This window comes from Chionomys nivalis, chromosome 26 (assembly GCF_950005125.1).
Source record: "Chionomys nivalis chromosome 26, mChiNiv1.1, whole genome shotgun sequence".
NCBI lineage: Eukaryota > Metazoa > Chordata > Mammalia > Rodentia > Cricetidae > Chionomys > Chionomys nivalis.
The window spans coordinates 8327924-8351469 of record NC_080111.1 but is presented as its reverse complement, the minus strand read 5'-3'; the positions used below and the strand labels follow the sequence as shown (position 1 = coordinate 8351469).

At 44.5% G+C, this 23546-nt stretch overlaps 1 protein-coding gene across 4 annotated transcripts in view; it reads left to right on the top strand.

Annotated features, from left to right (window-relative positions):
* Positions 1–11319: 11319 nt before the first annotated feature.
* The window catches only part of Inpp1 (inositol polyphosphate-1-phosphatase), a 30047-nt gene continuing 17820 nt past the window's right edge, over positions 11320–23546 (top strand). Inside the window, exons 1-2 of one of the 4 annotated variants that reach the window (XM_057758784.1) lie at positions 11659–11758; positions 16865–16974. The gene's annotated coding sequence lies outside the window, so the exon portion shown is untranslated. Of the gene's footprint in view, positions 11759–16864; positions 16975–22275; positions 22399–23546 lie in introns of those variants that run through there. The other 3 variants (XM_057758782.1, XM_057758781.1, XM_057758783.1) reach the window with 3 other exon arrangements.

The following is a 23546-nucleotide window of genomic DNA, read 5'->3' as shown; positions in this document are numbered from 1 at the left end:
GGACTCGGGGTGGTATGAGATACAAAAATGCCAAGGGATGTTGAGAGCTTTCGACAGGGCTTGAGATACCTGAGGAGAACTCTCGGGACCATTGTCTGACTGAAGAGAGATTGGAATTCCAAATCGGGGGATAATTTTCTGGAGAAGGACCTCAAAGACTGTCTGAGCCCTCAGGTTAGAGGTCAGAGATGCTTCTGTCCACCCTGCGGACGGATCCGCCATGAAATTACCAGGAGATATTTGACTTGTCTAACTGGGGGCATGTGGGTAACATTAAGTTGCCAGTCAGTCCCTGGGAGAGAGCCCCTGGCCTGGTGGGTAGAAAAAGGGAGGTTTTGTTACCTGGGAATAGGGTCTGACAACTGACAGGATTTACAAGAGGCAGATATTCGTGGGCTACTCTATGGGTGCACAGAGAGAAAGAGAGACAGAGACAGAGAGAGAGAGAGAGGCTTATTCTTAGTTATGAATGCCTGGCCTTACCTTGGCTTGTTTCTTGCCTGCTTTTCTTAAATTATCCCAGCTACTTTTTCCCTCTGGGCTTTTATCATTCTTACTTGTGTATATCTTCTTACTCTGTGGTTGACTGGGTGGTTGGCCCTGATGTCCTCTTCTCCCTGTTCTCTTGCTCCTCGTTCTCTCTCCTCCCAGATTTCTCCTTCTGTTTATACTCTGCCTGCTGGCCCTGCCTGTCCTTACTCCTGCCTTGCTTTGGGCCGCTCATCACTTTATTAGGACCTTTGGGGGTTTTAGACAGGCACAGTAACACTGCTTCACAGAGTTACACAATGCAGCGTAAACAAAAGTCACACACCTGAAAATAATCTTCCCCAACAGGCCAGTGCTAAGACTTCTGTCTGTAGGCTTAGGGACCCTATCTCCAGATACCTAATCTTAGCCCTAATGTTGGGGCAGCTCTGGGAAAAGAATAATAGGTCATAAGGAATTGTCTGCCCTCTGGGTTTTTCAGGGTCTAGGTTAGTATACTATAAGAGGGCTTTTGGGAGGCGCTCTAGGAACTCAGATGGATTTTCCTGTCTGTCCTGAATTATTTCCTGAAGTTTCTCATAGTTTACTGGCTTGAGGGCAGCCTTACAGAGACTTCTAGGAGGTGGGTTGTAAACTGATCTCTAGCTAGAGTGGGGTATTATAGTCCCAACGTGTGGGGGGGGGGTCAGAGATCTGGGATAGTCTCTGCCCTGATTGGATGAGCTATGCTAGTCCATGGCCTTCATCTGCACGGGCTCTAGCCTGCTTTCAAACAGGACTGTGTTCCTCAAGTAGTAGATTGTTAGCCAAAATCACTCACTCACACACACACACACACACACACACACATACACATATCTCGAATGTGTGTGTGTGTGTGTGTGTATATATATATATATATATATATTGAAAAGTGAGACTGGTTGAATGGTATATTGTAAATTAGAATTCTTTTATGAAAGCGGTAGAGTTAGAGATTTAAGATCCCAGGTGTTTTTTTTGTTTTGTTTTGTTTTTTGTTTTTTTCTCTTTGACAGAGTTCTCCTAGTGAGAAGGGGACATGAACTTCAGCCAGCCTGTCCACACCAGCCACCTCTCACCAAGGGAGAACTGTAGCTGCCTTGACTTGGCTAGGGTGGGGACCCAGAGTGGTGTGAGAGTGGGTAACAGGGAGGGTGAAAGCAGGTGCGAGGGTCGGGCTGCTGGAGGGGTCTGTTGCTGGAGAGGGAGAAGAGGCGGCATGGTGGGGGCGGGGCAGAAGGAGCAGTTGGATGCTGAGGACGAAATGGCGGGGGTCATTAGCAGCGTCTAAAGTAGTGGGCGTTTCCTCGGGTTCAGGTTTCATATCTAGGACATGAGGCGAAGATGACGAAGAACAGAAAGGACGTTTATTGGGAGCTATAGGTCCCTGGCCCCTTGACTTTCTTTGCCTGCCTGCAGCTGCTTTGACCACGAGACCTGGATGGCAGGCTGAGGAAGGTAAAAGAAAGATCACGGGAGCTGGGCGTGGCTAAGGAGTCCTACATAAGCTGCCCCTGAGCTCAATAAAGGGGCATTGGCATTCTTGTATCAAGGATGATCTCTCTCTCTCTCTCTCTCTCTCTCTCTCTCTCTCTCTCTCTCTCTCTTTCTCTCTCTCTCTCTCTCCTCTCTCTCTCTCTCCTCGTCTGTGTGTGCATGTGATTTTAAGTCTCCAGGCCAGTTCCCGGATCGCCTATGGTCCATCAGGATTTTACAGGACCATTCTGGGTTTTTACAGACATTTACAATTGACATAGAAGAATGTATGAATGTATTCTAATTCTTTCCATTTATCTGTTCGCTGGCAGTAGTTGAAATGGTCCCATAGAATTCAGGATCTAACGAGTCATTGAACTCTTATCTAGGGATATTTGGGCCATTTCTTAGTACAGAAGTGAATGAGTCTAGGGGCCTTATACATGGCAGTAGGTGGAAAGGTTTAGGTTTCCTAAAAGGCATCACAGAGGAGTGGATGGGCTTATACGTTTTTCCAGTTTGTTCCCCATGAGTGAAGCACAAATCTACTGTCTCAGGCCTCTTCACGGTTCATCAACCAAAAGAAGATCCAGGACACTAAGACCAAAGGATGCAGAGTCCAAAGGCAGGAAGCCAAAGGAGGGCCATAAGGGTCAAGAAACAATGGCACCAACCACTCGGTTAAAGCGGAGGCTGAGGACACAAGGCCCAAAGGTCTTGCTCATGGGAAAATGGCAGAGGTGATCGTCAGCAAAAGGGGCCCCACTCCCAGGAACCCCAGAAAGGTGCCTGACACTCAGAAATCACTCCCAAGGGTTCAAGGAAACATTTATGCTGACTGGGGAGGAGTGGATCGTGCCAATCATAGCTGGTGTCGTGTGAAGTATCACAGCAGACAGGTAACTGGAAAGTGGGCTGTTGGCTTGGGGTCAGGATCCACACATGTCTAGAGCCAGCCACCTGTGGGCCAGAGTGGATGATGAGGAGAGCCTGGCCAAGTCTCATGGTGCCAAATGCTGTTGCTTGGCAGTTTGGCTGTGGCTGCGGCAATGAAGAATGGACCACAAAGATCAACAAACCAGTTTATTAGGAAAGGGGGGGATAAGAGGGGGCCATGTCAGTCAACCGAGAGGAGGAAGTGAAGAGAGAAAACAGGTGAGATGTGGGATTCCCCTCTGTATGTTCCGAGTGTGTTTTATTACCATTGGTTAATAAAGAAGCTGCTGTGGCCTTTGGAAGGGCAGAATATAGCAAGATGGGAAATCCAAGCAGAGATAGAGGAGGAAAGAAGTCAGAGTCAGGCAGATGCCATACAGCTGCTGAAGGAGAAAGAGGCCAGAACCCTACCAGTAAGCCATAACCTTGTGGCAATACACAGACTAATAGAAATGGGTTAATTTAAGAGATAAGAGCTAGCTAGAAATACACCTGAGCCATCAGCTAAACAGTATTGTAATTAATATAATTTCTGTGGTATTATCTGGGTCTGGACGGTCGGGAAACTGAAGCAGAGTCTCTGTTTACACAGGCAGGTGGTGCTTACTTAAAAAGGAAAGTTTATGCATTCATACAGTGCCCTACGCAGCCGTGCAATGCTGTGCGTGGCATAGCCATACAACACATGACATAGTGGTGTTCTGTCACAGGGCCTCTGCACTAGCTAGATGTTTGCCTGAATGCTGGTGGGCAGATGGGGCCGGAGGAAGGCAGGGTCAGTATAATGCTGATATCCTAGCAAACTCACTTATCTTGGACATACATATATGATTGGGATTGCTGAGCCATGGAGTAATTGTTTAATCACTTAAGAAAGTGCCTGGCTGATTCAGAAAATGATCTGATCATTCCATAGCCTCAAGAAACTAGACATCAAAAGACAGAATAATCCAACTGAAAAATGGGGTACAGATCTAAACAGAGAATTCTCAGCAGAACTATCATCAAGTGACCGAAAGACATGTAATGAACAGCTCAACATCCTTAATAATCAAAATGGCTCTGAGATACCATCTTACACCTGTCAGAATGGCTAAGATCAAAAGTACCAAGGACAGCGTATGTTGGAGAAGATGTGGAGTCAGGGGACCCCACTCCTCCACTGCTGGTGGGAGTGCAAACTTGTACAGCCATTTTCTTATTCTACGTTTGTAGAAGAGCAACCTGATGAAGCCAAGGGTTTAGAAGTGCGTGCGGATGGCGGACAATGAAGGCTGATGAGAAGCCAAGGACAATGGCACTAGGTTTCGATCCTAATACATGAACTGGCTTTGTGGGAGCTTAGCTTGTTTAGACGCTCACCTTCCTGGACGTAGATAGAAGACCTTCGTCTTCCCGCAGGGCAGAGAATTTGGACTGCTCTTCAGTATCGAGAGGAAGGGGGAATGGTGTGGGGGGAGGAGAAGAGGAGTGGGGATGGGGGAGGGGAGTGGGGGGAGGGGGCAATATTTGGGAGGAGGGGAGGGAAATGGGAAATGGGGAGCAGGTGGAAATTTTAATTAAAAAAGAATAAAAATTAAAAAAATAAGAAATAAAGTTTAGAAATTAAATATAAAAAAAAAAGAAGTGCGTGCGGCTGAATAATGAAGTCTTCTGGCTCTTTCTGTTTCTTGCTTAGTACCTACAAGTAAGTTAAATGAGCCTTTCTACAATAAAAATGGTTGTTAGCATGTTGAAACACTTTTTTAATTTAAAATATATTTTTCATACAATATATTTGATGATAGTTCCCCCTCCTTTAACTTTTCCCAGATCCTCTCCACCTCCCTACTCCCCCAACTCTATGCCTTCTTTCTCTCTCTTCTTAAAAAACAAACAAATCAGAATAAAGAAAGAAAAAAGACAATATGCATACAAACAAAAACCCCATTAAAACACAAAATCAAAACCCATAATACATAAACCAAAGACCAATGAGACAAAAGTTTCCCAAGCAAAGCAATATGAGGCAAAAAGTCTACAAAAATGCCATTGAGTTCATTTTGTGTTGGCCTTAGGGATAGGGCCTGCCCTTGTTTATGATTTATATACTCAGTGAGGTTCCACTGAAGAAAATGAAGTTTTCATTTTATTGGCGATTGCTTCTCCGTTAGGGGTGTGAGCTCATGTCCCCTTCTCCACTTAGGACTGGGACCCTGTGCAGGCTTTGTGCAAGCTACCACCATCGCTGTAATTTCATCTGAACATCAGCCCTGCTGTGTTTGGAAGACACTGTTTCCTTGGTGGTATCTATAGCAAGGAGGCCGCTTGTTTGTTTCCCTGACGGCTCATCCCTGAAATCATTACACAGAAACTGTATTATTTAAATCACCGCTTGGCCCATTAGCTCTAGCTTCTTATTGGCTAACTCTTTTTTTTTTAATATTTATTTATTTATACAATATTCCGTCTTTGTGTATATCTGCAGGCCAGAAGAGGGCACCAGACCTCATTACAGATGGTTGTGAGCCACCATGTGGTTGCCGGGAATTGAACTCAGAACCTTTGGAAGAGCAGGCAATGCTCTTAACCACTGAGCCAACTCTCCAGCCCTGGCTAACTCTTAACATATTGATTTAACCCATCTCCATTCATCTGTGCATCACCAGGAGGTTGTGGCCTACCAGCAAAGTTTCAGCACTATCTCTGAGTTTCAGTTTCTGTCTCTGGTGGAGGCGCCATGGCTTTTCCTTGACTCCGCCCTTCTTTTTCCCAGCATTCACTTTAGTTTTCCCCACCTAGTTCTTTCTGCCCTGCTCTGCTATAGGCTCAAAGCAGTCCTTTAATAACCAATGAATTAAAAACACACAGACAAAGACAGACAGGCAAGGTCACGGGACATCCTTGCAACAAGAATGCCCAAAAGGCTCCAGCTCTCGAGATCTTTCAGCTGCAGAACCATCAGGGTTTCATGCTCAGAGCTGCTGCAGGCTGCTCAGAGCAGAGGAAAACAAGTTGTTTACAAGAAATTCAGGGTCTGGTGGTCCGCGGTCCCCAACAGTGGCAGACTGAGGGGCCACGGGCAGTGGCACCAGAATTTATCCCTACTGCTTGTACTGGCTTTTTGGGAACCCATTCTCTTTGGATAGATACCTTAGTAGGGAGGGATTTGAACCTTCCCCAAAGCAATGTGCCTTACCCTCTCTGAGGGGTGGAAGGAACAGTGTGTGGTAGAGGGTTGGGAGGAGGGGAGGGAGTGGGAACTGGGATTGGTATGTAAAATGAAAAAAAGATATTTAAAAAAAAATAAAATAAAAATATACTGCATTGGAATAGTATTACAAATTAAGATGCACCACCAGAGGGAACCCCACATAAGCTCCTGTTAGAGTCCTCCGTGGAACGCTAAACTAAACATGAAAATGACCAGGAAGTTTAATAATGGAAGGAAATGACTCATTGGTAATATTCTTGCTGCAAAAGAAAACCTCTGTGCTGGGCAGGAGGAAAGGTGGCCCCTCCTCTCCTCATCAGAAGCTGGGCCAGACATTGCAAAGGGGACATTTGGACGGCACACAGGGAAAGGCATCCAAGGATTTCCACTCTTGGGTTCCAGACTACAATTCCTTTGAGACAGGGAAGAGCTGGAATCCTAGGGTGCATAGACTTCAAAGTTTTGACTGTAGTTGGTTGTTTATTCTTTTTACTCTTGGTGACTCTTTCGGCTTTTAGGCGGCTGTCACCCAGATCCCAAATAAGTCACACAGAGGTTTATTACTACTTATGCATGCCTAGCCTTAGCTTGGCTTGTTGCTAGGAAGATTTTCTTAAATTACCCCGTCTACCTTTTGCCTCTGGGCTTTTCCGTTTTCTTATTTCTGTAATCTGACTTTCACTCTTACTCTGTGGGCTGGCTGTGTGGCTGGGGGACTGGCCCCTGCAGTCCTCTCCTTCTTCCTCTCCTCTGTTCTTTTTCTCCTTCTTTCTATTCTCTCTGTCTGCCAGCCCCTCTCTCCTGTCTTGCTATTGGCCGTTCAGCTCTTTATTAGACCAATCAGGGGGCTTCACAACTTCACAGAGTTCAACAAATGCAGCTAAAAGAATGCAACACATCTTTGCATCATTAAACAAATATTCCACAGCACAAACAAGTGAAACACATCTTAAAATACATCCCATAACGTTTGGTCTTTGCTGTACTGATGTGAGGGAACTCAGTGAATACCCGTGCTGTGGACAGGCATGTGGAAGACTGTAATTCCCACACCACCAGGTCGATACATGTACCAAAGGCCTGGGAAAGAAAAATACATATTTTCAAGTATAAGAATGTGACCCTAAACACATCTATCATGACTTGTCCATCCTCTGCTTTGACCTTTTTTGCTTTGACCTCTTAACTCTTAGCTGAAATACATCATTTGATCCCCTCTAGTCTATACAGTTGAATGACACTGCCTTTTAAGACTTCAGTTTTAAATAGTCTACCACAAATGTTAAGGGGTCCTCGCTAAACATTGCTCTATTAATAGTGCAGATGAATTTGACTTTCATGAGAGTCAATCTTTTCTAAGACTGATTTATGGTCATTGACAGTTTAAAGGCGGCACAAGAGGAACATTGTACCACACGGTGTGTGGGCTCTTGTGATGATGTCAACTTAAACTCAGTCCATTCTGTGAGCGTCATGCAATCGTTCACTACCAAGCCTCCTATGACAGAGTCACCTTTACATCTGCCCAGCAGAAGACGCACAGGTGTCAGATCCTGCAGCACCGGGCGAACTACAGCCCACATCACTTCCGGTTGTCCAGGGACAGGCACACTATGTTGGCTTGCATGACAACCGGCCAGTTTGATGCTAGTTTGCAGTGACAGATAATGTTTTTTCAAAATATTTGTCTACATGAGGGGTGCACGTACGTGAGCGTCGGTGCTATGGAGGTCAGGGTACCTTCCATCCCTTGGAGCTGGAGCTGCAGGTGGTGGGGAGCTACCGTATGAGTGTGGTGGACAAACCCAAGTCCCTTGCAAGAGCAGCGTAAGCTCTTGACTGCAGTGCCAGCCTGAGCCCGTATTGTTGTATACCGTTCAAAAGCTGAAAGCCCACAGTCTAAGAATGCAGGCAATCTCTATGAGCACAAATATAAATAAATAAATAAATAAATAAATAAATAAATAAATAAGTTACCCATTTTCAAAATACAATGACATAGAACAAAAATTTCTGTCCTGAAAAGGGTGACGGACCATAGCAAGGAAGGACTGAACCAAGGCAAAACCAAGCCCCTCTCTGGCAAACCCTGCAGCCTTGTGTTTGGTGGCACCGTCTAGGCTCCAGTGGACTTGGCTAGCCCTTCCCTATAGCTCTGTTGCCTGTACCACATGTGATCTTTCTTGGGCCGACTCCAGTCTCTGGCTGTGATATTCCTTGGCAAATATCTCAAGTTCTAGCTCTGTAGCATCCTTAAGCCCATTGCAACTTAGGCTTCATCTTCAAAGCTTGCTGAATTACCCACTGAGATAATGCATGGGGCCCGGTCCCACTCCGTAGTAATCTAGTCCTCTGGTGGCTATCTAGAACCTTGGTATGAGCTTCCATGGTACTCTAACTCTGGAATTTTGCACGTTTGCAAAATCAATAGTAAATTCTGCTGGCAGCTCAAGGTGCAGCCTGGCTCCCTCTCGTCTCTGCTGGGGCAGGCTCTGAGTACCAATACGGCTGAACTTAAACAGCTCCCTAGCTGGCTGAGTTGGCGTAGGCTGCCTAGGAGCCTTCAGAGTGGGCAGTCTTGTACCGAAGGAACCCTCCTATTGAACGGAAAGCTGGAACATACGCTTCAGGTCGGGCTGTTCTCTTTACCGACCAGCAGCATTACCAGCAGTGACTCTGTCCACAGCTCTATAATTACCCCCCCTCCTTTCCTGGTCCCGATGCTTTTTTTCCACACCATTCCTCTGCTTTCTGCTCCAGGTTCTCACTGCAAATCTAGATAGAAGCAGCCAGAACAGATCCTAGGCTGCTTGAGATTTCCTCCACACCATCAATCATGCCTTATATTTGAATTAAGCTCTGCTTACGCTTGCAGGAAAGATGGTCAAGAGTCTTTGTGAGAGAATCTAACACAACTGGCCTGGCCAGTTCCCTCACCTAGAGCCCTCTTCCCCTCCCCCCTCTGCAACCTCTGGAGAAGTTTCTGGTCCATCTTTCTATTGAAACGGTGGCCTCTTAAGCTCTGCACACAGCATGCGAAGGCTCCTCTGGGCTACAACTTCAGCTTCTTCCGAGAGAGAGTGAGACAGACAGACAGACAGACAGACAGACAGGGCCAACGAAAAGAAAAACAAACAAATCAACCACAAAAACAAATCCCCAGAGAGGCAGAGAGACTGGAAACCGGCCAGGCTGTAACCTCAGCACTCACTCCGCGGTCACTGGCTTCTTCTAGAGAGACCTCTCCCCACAGTGCTTCTGTGATGCCTCAAAAGAGCCGCCACAAGCTACGGATGAAATGTCCAGATGTGTGAACAGTCTGAGAGAGGGATTAAAATGATAAGTGGGTACCACAGTGAGCACTGGAGCAAGGTTTCCAGCTTCAAATAGCCTCACCGAAGACTACATACTCGAGCGAATTAACCCCTGTACGCCTTAATTGCTACGGCCATGAACATTCGTCGTCTTGGTATCTTTCTCGGACAGTTATGGCTTACCTGGAATTATAAATGTTTATGGAATGACATCTAGACCGGGTTTGGTGAAAGGGTCAATAAATGTGAGTGGCAAAGTTGACAGGTAAGAGGGGACAATGGACCTTGGTCACCAGGAACTTGCTCCTAGCATTGCCAGAGATCAGAAGCTAATGAAGGCTTCTAAGCAAGCAAGAGGCTCACTGGGATGTTGTTGCAAGGTGGGCCCCGCAATAGCAGTAGAAGTGGGCTAGATGCATGGCTCCTACTCTACCCCCTCCCCAATAGAAAATTTATATATATTGTGTATATATATATATGTGTGTGTGTATGTATATATATATATATTGATTTTCATAATTAATCCGATTTCATAATTAATAGCAGCAGTAACAGCAAGGAGGGACTTAGGAGACTAGATCTAAAGGACACCCCGAGAATCTAGGCCTGGCAGCACACATCTGGGTACTCCCAACACCCAGAAGGCAGAAGCAGGAGGATCACAAATTTGAGGCCGGCAGGGGTTATAAAGTGAGACTCTATGTGAGACAGTAAAAATAAAATAAAAAGATGAGCTGAGAGAGAAGGCTGAATCCACCGAGCCTGAGAAGGAATGAAAGCTGGGAATGGGTGCCCCCTTCAGGAGCCAGCTGAGTTAGTTACACTGGAGAGATGATCGTTTTAAACCACAGGCTGTGTTTTGCACAGTACTGCCCCAGGCTCCCGTCCTAGCGACTCCTAGTTGTCAGAGAGAGAGTTGCTCTCTGAGTGATGCAGATGAATGGCGATGACGGGGAAGGTACAGGAGAAAACCTGCTCCCTAGAACTGTGGAAGATGGTCCAGTTCCAGTCGCCTCCTGCGAGGGCTGCCTCTTCCCCAGGCTTCTTCGGGGCTTTGCAGTGCTGTCTTACCCCACCTGTATAAAGTAAAAAAGGCTATGGAGCGCTGCCTCAGAAGGCCCAGTGCACTCACAGAGACTCTGAGCGCCTTTGAACCCAGTTTTATGTTGCCCTTTTAAAAGCCCCACCCTTGCTGTCCATCATCCATACAGACCACCCATTTCCACCTACCATTCCCAGCTATTCTTAGGGCACACTGAGTACCACTTTATTTTTATTTATTTATTTATTTATTTATTTATTTATTTATTTATTTATTTTGGTTTTTCGAGACAGGGTTTCTCTGTGGCTTTGGAGCCTGTCCTGGAACTAGCTCTGTAGACCAGGCTGGTCTCGAACTCACAGAGATCCGCCTGCCTCTGCCTCCCGAGTGCTGGGATTAAAGGCGTGAGCCACCATCGCCCGGCTGAGTACCACTTTAAAGAGATGCAGTGAGAGACGAGTTCCCTATCCAAGAAGGTCTTCCTGCCAGGCCGGCCCTTGGCCAGCTAATAGAAGGCATATGCCCAGAAGACACTGCTTTGACTAAAGGAACATACAGCCAACTTAGACATCTCTATTAGAACAGGGGGACTGGAACATCGTTAGCAGGAAGTCCAGCTCCACAGCTTCCAACCGGTCCGTCAAACCCAAACCCACAATCCCAGAGTCCTCATGAATGAAGGAGGAAGAATTTTCTCCAAGAGTCTGTGGGTGGGTTGGGAAGAAACCATGCACGCCTTGAACAGTGGATGAGGCGACCCTGAGCTTCCTGGCCCACCCATGTAATTCACTGTGCTTGTGACGTCGTGGACGCCAGACTCCAGCAGGCGTGGGATGCCCTTACCCGCCCCAGAAGTCACAGGCGTCACCGCGCCTTTCCACGCCACCAGCCCGGGGAAAGAGAAGGGCGGGGACCTGGCAGCAACTGGGCTACACGACTCGCAGCCAAGAGAGGCAGGGCACCTCCCCGGCTTTGCAGCGGTGACCTCCGCGGTCCTCCAGGCCGCTCGCCCTCCGGCTGCGCCCGCCCCAGGACGCCGGCGCCTGGTCCCCAAGCGACTACCTCCTGGCGTTGGCACTCCCCTCCTCCTCCTCGCTCGCCCCTCCTCCGCCTCTTCCGTTTCAGAGGGAAAGTCTGCAGCCTCCTTCTGGGCTCCGCATCCCCGCTTAGGTAATCCTCTTTCCTGCTTACGCCACCCCTCCCCGGTGTCCCCGCGCCAGCGTCTCCTCCTCCGCGCATCTGGGTCCCCGCGAGCGGCGCGCGCTCCATCGCCTCCGCGGAGGGCAGGTGAGTCGGTCTCTGGCCGAAGGCTACTGCCTCCGAGGCTGGGCCTGCAAGGTCCCGGGACACTGCAGCGAGGCCGCCCCGGCCTGGCTGTGCCCACAGGGACAGAGCCCGAGTCGCCAGCCAGGACGGTCCGGCGGCCCCCTTAGCTCTGCAGGAGCAGCCTGCAAGAGATCGGCGCGGGAAGACGAGTAGCAAGCAACTTTCTTCCCCTGCTTGGTTCCTTTCGGTTCTGCTACTAGCCTCTAGGTTGAATGGACTGACCTGAGGATGGGCGAAAGCAGAGGCCCAGGTCCCACGGGTAGATGGCGTAGCTGTCAAGAAGCCAGGGAGCAGTTTGAGAGATGCTCCTCGGCAGGGGTTTGTGTTGACTGCCTCGAGAAGAAACCCCTTCTTGAATGTAAACAGACCGGGACTATAATTAGACAAATCTCCGTCCCTTCCTTGTAATTCTTTCTACACTTTGAAGTCTGGTTGAGTGAGACGTGCCTAAGGCATTGGGTGTGGACTGCAGGGGCGGGTGTCACCTAAACCTGTAACGTGGCTTTGGTGAAATCACACGGACCGTCAGACGTGAGAAAGAAAATCCAGGGAAAACGCGTGAGCGAGCACAGCGTGTCCTTTGGAGATTTCCAGCCTCAAAACTAGCATTGAACACGTGGAAGTTTGCCCACTGTGTGAGGGTGTTCGCTTCAAAAGCACTGAGGCTTGAGGCCCTGCGGACAGGCCACTTGAGGGGAATGGAACGTTTTTTGTCTCCTTGCCCTTAATTCCCAATTTCGATAAGTTGATAAGGCTTGGGTCCGCTCCTAACAATCTAAGGCAGAAAACAGACCCCTAAAATACTCTTGGCTGATGAACTAACTGCATGACCTCAGCCAGGCCTCTGAAAGTATAAGGGAAAATACAGGTAACAGGAAAGCCCATGTTAACCCCTGCTCACACCCGTTTTCTGTTTTATTAACTTAATTTTTAAGGGCTTTTATGCTACTTTTGAAGTTAATTCCTAGTCATGACGTAAGTCATATGAGATGAATACAGCTACCTGTTTTGAATAGAATAAATACCTCTTCTTGGCAAGTTTCTGAACTCAGCCACCGCTTGTGTGGTAACCGTAGCCTAGATTCAAGCTCTGTAGTGTGAAATTCATTATCACTGATTTAAGTTATAGCTATACTTGGAGTAAAACTACGCTGGGAGAGAAAAATGCTTATTTCTTTTTAGAAACAAAAAAGCCAACAAAATACAAGCAATCAGGGCGAATCATTATAAAGACATTTCCTCTTTTATTTCGACCCTGAATAATAATTAGGGGAAAAAAAAAGTCTTATTCTATTTCAAGCCATCCCGAAACTGCTCAAAAGTTAAACGTGTAATCAATTAAAAACAAACACCGTCGGTTTTAAAGGCAAGAGTGGCACACACGCGAACTTTCTCCAGGTAGCAGCCCTTGTAAATATCCTTGTTAAAATCCAGTCTGTGACCTAACGAGGTCAGCAGGACTCAGTGTTCGTGCTTTTTGCCCGGGGTAATTTGGAAATAAAAGTTTTGCTTTCTGTTTCTCACAATTAGCATGGAGTCATGTTCCCTACGCATGCCTGTTAGTTAGCATGACCCGAGCTAGGGGGCAGGTAAGGGAATGGCAGTAATAGCAGAAGGTGTGTGTGTGTGTGTGTGTGTGTGTGTGTGTGTGTGTGTGTGTGTGTGGAGGGGGAAGGGTTTAATGCATAAAGCCCTACATAACCCCAGGACTCATACAAAAGGCAGGCATAGCCGTCTTCCAGTTCTTCCAGCATTGGGGGGTAGAGGTGAATTCTCAGGACAGTCTAGCTAGCTAGAGCAGCTAGAGCAAGCTTCAGGTTCAGTGAGAGACACTGCTACAGCTAACTGGAGAGATCTAAGGGGAGCTCCAGCCCCAACTGTGGGCTTCCACAGGCACACACACCCGCATCTACAAATATTGGGTCATGCTATGCATACGTGCGCATGAACATATACCACGTGCACGAAATGATACTCGGATGCAACTTGGTAACTCCATTCTAATGTTTAGTTAGTAAGTTGGACAGGGTCTTATGTATCTCAGCCTGGTCTCAATCCCTCTGAGGTAGAGGAGAACCTTGATTTCCTGTTTCCACCTCCGTAGTGCTGGTGTTAGAGGAGTGTGTCGCCACACCAGATTATTAATGCTGGAAATGGATCCTAGGGCCCCAGGCAGGTCTGGCGAGCACTTCACCGACTGAGCTGCACCCTCAGTTCACAACATAGTACTCTCTAAGTCATCACTTCAAAAATAAATTTAAAGTAGAAAACAATGACAAAGTTTTGAAAGAATGAGCAAGACCAAAAAATACGCAGTCTTGAAATCCACAGGTGAGAATTCACTGTTGCGAAGGTGGGTAGCTAGCTGTGTGGTCTTTCAGAAGTCTCCCATATAAAATGTTCATTGATAAAAGTTGAGGTTTTAATTATGTAATGATGTTACTCATTTAAGAAATCAGTGCATCTAATTCTTCTGCTGACTGAATACATATTGTTGCAAGTGTATGCAATTCCATATCCATTATGATGTATGTAATGCTAATCAAGGCTAACCAAGTTTTTTCGTATTAAAAAAATTTTTTTTTCTATTGAAAACCTGAATAGGGATCAGTGGTATACATAATCTAGTTTTCCAAATTCTGCAAAATGGAACACATCCATCTGCAAGATTTCATTCCTTTGAGTACCCTTTGAGTTACTTCCTGCAGGTAGTGGTATCTGATTATACAAAGAACAAGTAGGACATTTTCTTATAATTTCCTTGACTTGTTGCCATGTGATGGAAAAGTATTTTTTTAAACTTCTACTGTTGACATGGTGTGTTGTTACAAGAGAGAGGGCTGCTTGTTTGTCCCAGCCACCTGGCTAGCTTACACCTGAAATAACCACACAGAAACTGTATTAATTAAAACACCACTTGGCCATTAGCTCTAACTTCTTATTGGCTAACTCTTACATATTAGTTTAACCCATCTCCATTAATCTGTGTATCGCCACATACCAGTGGTTTACTGGAGATTCTAACTGGCATCCATCTCTGGTGGAGGATCCATGGTTTCTCTGACTCTGCCCTTCTTCCTCCCAGCATTCAGTTCTGTTTTCTCCGCCTACCTAAGTTCCACCTATCAACTAGGCCAAGGTCGTTTCTTTATTCATTAAAAAATGAAAGCAACACACAAACAGAAGGAACTCCTACACCAGTGTGGCTTTTTTAAATGAAATTCTGAGACCTTCAGCACATTTCAAACCAATAATTGATTGATTTCTGCACTATCTTGTACTTCAAGACTTGGCAGATCCATGATGTGTGTTATGTATATGGTGTGATTCATATTTCTGATTATTTCTTGTAACTAAATAAATAATAGTCAATTCTACATCATCTGGTATAAATTCAGTGGTTACAACTCTTTCTGCATATTGTGAATCAGTTAACTCTGTTGAGAGGTTCTTTAACATCCCTTAATACCATAGCATATAATTGTGACTTTTGGACAGAACTATAAGGGCTTTGGTCCACTTAAGTTTTCTGATTTGTAATCTGTCTTTCCTGGTTTATTTGTATCAGTTATTGGTGTGTCCCCTACAAAGTGGGGAAGGATCCAACTAGTTCTCTTTATAAGTTGAATTCTCTTGCTTTTTGGGATAGTTGTTGTTAATCTCTCCCAAAAAATTACTACAAGCTCTTTGCCAAGGTTCATTTTCTTTTCATAATCTGTCAATTTCATCATTCTTAAAAGGTACTATACTTCTGCTGGGTCTATTCCTGCTAATTGATGAAATCTCAATTTTCCTTTTAGAATTAACTCAGAGACCTTTTGCACATAAATTTTTAATTTTTTACTTGGTTTATGCAATAAAAGATCAATTCAAAGATAATATCTTCCCTCTGCATTAAAATCCTGTAGGAGAATGTGACCACAATGCAATTAAACATTAGATCCACATGTGCCTTCTGCAATTTCTCTTCTATCAAAGCCAATTCTCTCTCAGCTTTGGCTGATAATTTCCTGGAACTATTTAAGTCCTTGTCACCATCTAAGATTTTGTTTAAACTAATCAGTTCATCAAGTTTTATCCCAATAGTGGGCCATAGATGGGAAATATCTCCTATCAATCTTTGGAAGCCATTAAGAGTCTACAATCTCCTATTTTGCACCTTTTGGGGCCTCATGTTTTATAAACCTATTTTATAGCCTAAATAATTAATAGAATCTCCTCTTTGTATTTCAAGAGCAATTTGTATTCCCCAACAAGGCAAACTTTTCTTTACTTCTTCAAACATTCTTTCTAAAGTATCTACATTAGAATCAGATAATAAGCTGTCATCCAGGTAATGGTAAATTATAGATTCAGGAAATTGCTTATGCATAATTTCCGATGACTGCCATACAAACTATTGGCACAGGGTGGGGCTATTTAACATTCCCTGAGAGAGGAACTTCTATTGATATCTTTTAGCAGGCTGAGAATTGTTATAAGTTGGCATTGTGAAGGCAAAATTTTCTCTGTATTTTTTGTAAAGATATAGTAAAGAATCGATTTTTTAAATCAATAACTATAAGAAGCCATCCGTTAGGTAATAGGGAAGGCAAAGAATTCTAGCCTGTAGAGAATTCATTGGCTGAGTTACCTTATAAGCAGCTCTTAAATCTCCATTTTTCAGAGTTCTTTATAATAACAAATACAAGAGAATTCCAAGGGCTGGTTGAGTCTTCAATATGCTGAGCAAATTAATTGCTCCTGTACCAGTTGTTCTAAAGCCTTCATTATCTCTGTTGTTAAAGGCCATTGTGCAACCCACACAGGGTTGTCTGTCAACCATTTTAAAGGTAGAACTGTTGGTGCCTTTGGAAGATTAGCAACTGTTGTGTTCTATTCCTGTTCAACCTGTTCTTTATAATATAATGTAATATTTCCCCCAGAAGCATATGTTAATTTATGGGTAGTTTCTAAGATTGGGGAAATGTTAATGTGAGTATTGCATTGCTATAACAAATCACATTCCCACAAATTCATTGCTATGCTAGCAATCTATGACTCTAATTTTCCTCTCTGTCCTTCCAGCCCTGTACATTCAACTGATCTTGTACTCTGCCTTACCTAAGATAAAGTTCCAATCCCTAAAAACTGAACATTTACCTCCTGAAGAGGCCAATTTGGATGCCAAGATTCTGGTGAGATTATTGTTACATCTGCACCTGGGTCTACCAGACCTTCAATGATAACGCAATTTTTTTCTATTTTTAATTTTGGTCTTTGTTCATTCATGGAAGTTTGCCAAAGTACTTGCTTTATAGTGTCTCCTGATTTTTTTTTTTTTTTGCTGTTTTCTCTCTTGTATAGCTGTTCTATCATCCAAAGCAGTACGATTTCTTACAATAGGCATTGGTTTCTTTAATTGTTCTAGGAAGGAATTTTCTCTATGATGTCAAGAAATGACTGACCCGGATTTGGCATAGGGGTTTGTGAGAGGACTCTCATGGAGTTACCCAATGGCAAATGTCTCTTGTTGATCTACATTCATTAGTCCAATGCCTGTCTTTGCCATACCTTCTGCATAATCCATAATGGGGTAGCATTCTGTTTGAATTATGCTTAGAATAAACATTGTTTCTAGGAATGTTTACAATCCTTTTAAAGTGTCCTTGTTTGCTACAATTATAATACTTGACATTTCGATTTTTTCCTCTAACCTCTGGAAATCACTTCTCCTATCGTACTTCATTATGGTTATGAGGTTCAGTGTTAATTGTATCTCAGATCCAATCTTCCAAGGGTGCTGATCTTGTCTTTAACGGCCTAAGTACCCTTTTGCATTGAGAAATAGCGTTTTCAAAATCCAGAGGTTCAATTATCATTTGCGTAGCTTCTGAATTTGGTACCATTCTATTTACTGCCGATGTCAGTCTTTGTAAGAAATCCTTGAACGTTTCTTTTGGACCCTGTATGACTTTAGTAAATGATTCGATCTTCTTTCCTTCTTCAGTTCTTTCCCAAGCACTCAAAACTGCTACACAGCATAAAGCCAGGATGTGACCATCATATAGGAATTACATTTGTACATTAGCATAATCTCCTTCTCCAAGAGGTTGATCCTGGGAGATTTCCATACCTCTAGTTTTACTCCGTTGTTCAATCATCTTGGTGTCTTCTCTGAACCAGGTTCTCCATTGCAATTGTGGACCAGGCTCTAAAACAGCTTTAACCAACACTATCTAGTCTTTAGGGATAATACTATTACAAACTGACCATGAATTTAACATTTTCTTCACAAAAAGTGAATGCATGCCATATGAGACTATTGTTTCATTGAATATCCTTAAATCTAACATTGGCATAAGGGTCCAGTTATCTGTGACAGAGCCTCTGCCATTTGGCAATTCCTCTTCGAAAACCTTAGGCTGTTCCTCTCCAACCTTTTAATGCAGTGTTGAAATTGATACTCCATTAAATTCCTCTGCCTGAATTTGAATATCTCTGTGATCTGTTTCATTAAGTTTTTCTAAGGCCTGTATCATCTTAGCACTCAGAGTAACCAACTTTCTTAGTAATCAAAATGATAATGTTGAGAGTGTTTACAACTGACATTGTATAAATCTAAATCTAAATCTAAATTAGTTAATCCTCTCATTTAACTGTTCCATTTTCAAATTGTCCGGCGTATTATCCTACAGAGACCTAACTCCTTCCACTGTAATAATGTTTCCCGTTTTTGAATGTGATAAAACAAACAAACAAAAAAAAAACACCTCTCTTTTAACTAATTCTTCCCTTGAGGCTTTCCAATTTTCTCACAAAATTTCCCACTATGTTGTCGAAGATGTGAGATTTATTGCTGCAGGGTAGGACAATAAAAGCTTTCCTGGATTTCAAGGCACCTATGTTGTTTGGCAACAGCCCAAGAAGGGGGCTCAGGGAGAGCCCACCAGGAGAGAAGAAAGAAAAACCTAGCCGGGAGGGTGGTGACTCCAGCCGCGTGTACCAGCCACAGGCAAATGATTTTTTTTTACATGAATTTGTACTCCAAATGGTGGGCTCCAGATATAGTACAAATGATTAAAACCCAGAGACAGATATTGGGGTTCAAGCTGAAGACCAGAAAACCAAAGTGGCCACCCATTGACTCTTACCCCTACCTCAAAGTGAAATGGCAATCCTGCCTCTAGGCATCCTCAGGCTGAGACTGAGCTTGAGACCTGTGTCCTCCTGTCTTATATTCCTCTCTAGTGCTGGGATCAAAGGCGTGTATCACCACCACCTGGCCTCTGTGGCTAACTAGTGTGGCTGCTGGGATAAAAGGTGTGTGTCACCACTTCCAGGCCTCTATGTCTGACTAGTGTGGCTGCTTTGCACTCTGACCTTCAGGCAAACTTTATTTATTAAAACACAAGTAATATATCACTACAGATCATATCTGTGGCTGGTAGATTCCCAGCATGACCAGACCAAATGGCAGGAGAACCTAGTGAGTAAAAAGACAAAGTGGGTTTTTAACCTTACGACTAAATATTTTAGATCGCCTAAATTAATTATCTATATTTAAATTATTTCAGGTAACTTTATCAGTTGGTATTTAAATGTGTGCTTTTACACTGTAACAATGGTAGGCTTCCCGTTGGTGTAAAGGAGAATAACACTAACACCAACGGAGGAAATTAAAATGACCAAATTTTAATTTTGCTTAAGGAAGACGTAACTTGGTTTTAAAAAAAAAGTGATGGCCGGGCGGTGGTGGCGCACGCCTTTAATCCCAGCACTTGGGAGGCAGAGGCAGGCGGATCTCTGTGAGTTCAAGGCGAGCCTGGTCTACAAGAGCTAGTTCCAAAACAGGAACCAAAAGCTACGGAGAAACCCTGTCTCGAAAAATCTAAAAAAAAAAAAAAAAAAAAAAAAAAAGTGATGCCCTGGTTTTTCATTATTAGCAGCTTACATGTTTTTAAATTTTTGTATGTGTATGAGTATTTGCCTTCATGTGTGTATGTGTACCTTGCATGTCTGGTGCCCAGGGAGGCTACGTGAGAATGTCAGAGCCCATGGAACTGGAGTTACAGACATTTGTGAGCCAAGTGAGGAATTAAAACCGGATTCTCTAGAAGAGCAGCCACCGCTCTTACCTGCCAAGCCATCTCTCCCGACCGTCTCCCCAGCCCTGTTAGCAGCCTTTCCAAGGAGGGTTTGAACTGCTCCATTTCAGAGCTCACCCCTACTCAGCTCCTCAGAATTTACAGGACTTGTGCACAACCCCGGTTTGTTCTGGGAATAATTACAAGCTTCTTTTAAAAATATGAGTGATTATAAGCTTCATTAACAGAAAAAATGGGGAAATAAAAATAAGAATGAGACCAGGAAGATAAATATTAACCCCAGCTTATGGTTAAAGATCACCAGAAATGCAAGAGTACTCTGTTTTGATATTTCTATGACTTTAACGAGCTGCACATATTGTTTAGTGCTTTGAGCTTTTTAGATCAATCATATTATACATATTCTCTTTTCAGTCTTTTTGCTTTTAAGGGTAAATGTTACATTTGGAATTCTTTATTGCTCTCTTCCGTATCTTGAAACATCTGTTAAAAATAAGTATCAAGACAAGGGTGGATTCTATGCTTATGACGCCAAGGGGAAATTCTTCCCTCAGCGTGTGTTGAACCCCTCTAAGTATGCTCCAAGAGTTATAAGAAATAAGATATGTTTTAAGTCTCTTGCTAAACAGAACACAGATTAGTTAACAAATGTTTAGTGTGTTAGGGATCCAGGTTAGCCATATAGCTCTCTCCTGTTCTCCCTCAGCCCAGGAACTGGAGCTGAAGGATCCAGAAATGGCTCTGCTGGAGGCTCTTTTCTTTCCATTCATGTGTTAAATACACACATACGCATACACACACGCACACACCTGCACACTCGCATGCATGCACGCGCGCGCACACACACACAGGCACACACACAAACTGGCACACATCTGCACACATGTATGCATGCACCACACACATGCTCACACACACCTACACACTCACATGCATGCACACACGTGTACACAGGCACACACACAAACTGGCACACATCTGCACACACGTATACATGCACCACACACGCGCTCACACACACCTACACACTCACATACATGCACACACGCGCACACACAGGCACACATCTGCACACATGCATGCACGCACGCACACACACACTCACACACATGCAGGCACACACTTTGATGATGGAATGAATTAAATCCATATACAATTTACTGCCTTCTTTGATGACAGAATGTTTTCGTGAGCTATTTCTCTGTTGTGTCCTCTTGCAATTATTCATCTCCACTGTTGTGCGAATGTGCTAGAGTTGACTTCATTTTACTATGGATGGTTACTTGCGTTGCTGCCAGCGTTAGCTCACTGGAAGGATGATGTATGCACACACTCTTGAAGACGTATTTTAATGCCTGTGTGCATACATCATTTGGGATATGTGAACAAGGGAAACTGCCCGACCATGGATCACCGTTTCTGTTGCAGAAAGTGAACATTCTACCAACCACACATTGGCTTTTCAGGCAGTTGCACCAGCTTCGTCCAGGCCTCCACTATGTAAGAGATGATTGCTCTGTGTCTTCATCTGGATGCAGGCATGACGGTCTTTTTTATAGAAGCAGTTCCCCTGGTCATGTAGTGATATCCTGTTGAGATTCGAAGTTGTATTTTCCTAACTACCTGCAAGGTAAACTTTCTCACCTGTTTATTGACCATTTGTGGTCAGGAGTTTGGATATCTTTTATGAGGTACTTACTCAAGTTTATTGCCCTTGAAAAAGAGTGGTAGAAACCCAGAGGGAATTATGTGAGCTAGGAGGAACAGCTCACGGAAATGTGTCGTGTTCCCAGAGCACAGAGACTGTGGGCAAGAAGTCAGAACTCGGTGACTGAAAGATAAGACTTAGGGCCTGTGACATAGAGACAGTGGTCACGCAGGTCCTAGTACAGGCAATCCCGTTCCGTAATGCTGGCTCCTGGGACGTCTTGGATGGCTAGAGGATAGAAACTTCAACCGGGAAGACATTTTAGCTTCCAGTAAACGTAAAGGCAGGATCTCAAGTCTCTGGTAAAGCTGCCTGCTGAGATTCCTCTGGGTCAGGTGGCCAGGAGGGCAGCTGAACATCTCAGAAAAATGGGCCTGGGCCTTAGAAGCCTGAGTCTCCTGACAAAACACCCCCTTCGTAGAAAAGTGTCTCTCCCAGCCACCTTCAGACGGTCTGACGTGAGGCCAGAGTCGTGGCACAGCTTCCAGGAGCCAGAGTTTCCACCCATACGCCCAGAAACTGAAGCAATCAGATCTGGCCTACATAAAGGGACTTTTTCTGGGTTGTTCACAGCGTTACAAATAGTTCCCAGGCTTTGGGATTTAATGAACTGCTAAATTTTCAGCAAAGGTTTCAGTGACCCACATAACTTGCCGGCCTCAGACTTTCTCAAAGAAGGACGGATGACTGGGGTGTCTGTGAGGTCCTATTCCATAGTCAGAGCTGCTGTTTATTATCTCCTGTGTGCAGGCTCGGTGCTAGAGCCTTTCTGGGCACCTCGTTTGAACTTCAGACATCACGGAAAGGTAAGCTTTAGCCCCCAGTTGCAGATGAGGAGAGGCTCAGAGAGGCTAAGCGGGTTTCCTGAGTGGTTCAGCACGCAGCTGAACTACGGGTAGAATCTAGGTCAGTTTGATTGCAAGGTCTGTGCCTTTCCCATTATAGTGCTCATTGCCTCTTAAGATACCTGTAAACCGTTCGGAATGTATTGTTTTTCTTTTCATCCTGGGAGTCAAACTCAGAGCTCACGCGTGCTAGGCAAGGGCGCTCCATCTGATCTACAGCCCTAGCCCCAGAGCTAATTTTAGGCTTCTGTTTGGGTTTTCTTTTCAGATAGGGTTTTACATAGCCCAGGCCTTGAACTCACCTTGAACACTGCCCCCTCCCCATTCTATTCCTACCTCCTGACTGCTGGGATCACAGGCCCGTCTACTGCTAGATCTGGCTTGCCCTCCAATGTAGACAAGAGAATAGGTAGAAATTTAATGAGTCCTGTTGTAATGAGTTTTTTTTTGTTTTTGTTTTTCAGGGTAGTGTTGCATGCGTGCATGTGTGTGTGCAGGTGCATGTATGTGTGCACACCTGAGAAAATCAAAGCTCAACTTTAGGTGTGTTCAAGTGCTCTGTACCTTGATCTTTGAGCAGGGTCTCCCACTGAATCTTGAGCTCTGTTGTAGTGTGTCTGGCTAACCTTGAGTTCCAGGAATTCGCCTGTCCCTGCTGCTCACCCCAACCCCCAAGCTAGGGTTACATGTGTGCACCGTCACCATGCTCAGCTTTCTGAGTCCTGAGAATCAAAACTCAGGTCCTTGCAGTGGTGTGGTAAGCACTTCAAAGAATGAGCCATTGCCTCCCCCTCCCATCCCCTGAGGGATTTTTTTGTTGGTTTGCTGTGTTATTTTTTATTGTCCTGCTTCATTTTTTTTTTTAGTATTTTTCCAATTAGATTTGAAAATCTCCCCCAAGCCAGAGACTCTAGTCTCTGATATCACAACACAATTTTATGTCTGTCTGTCTTTATATATGTATAGATAGGATAATAAGATAGATGGATACACACACACACACATAGATGGAGATAGATAGATAGATAGATAGATAGATAGATAGATAGATAGATAGATAGTATATATGCATGGTTTAGTCTAAGATGATGAGGAATGAAGCCTGTTTT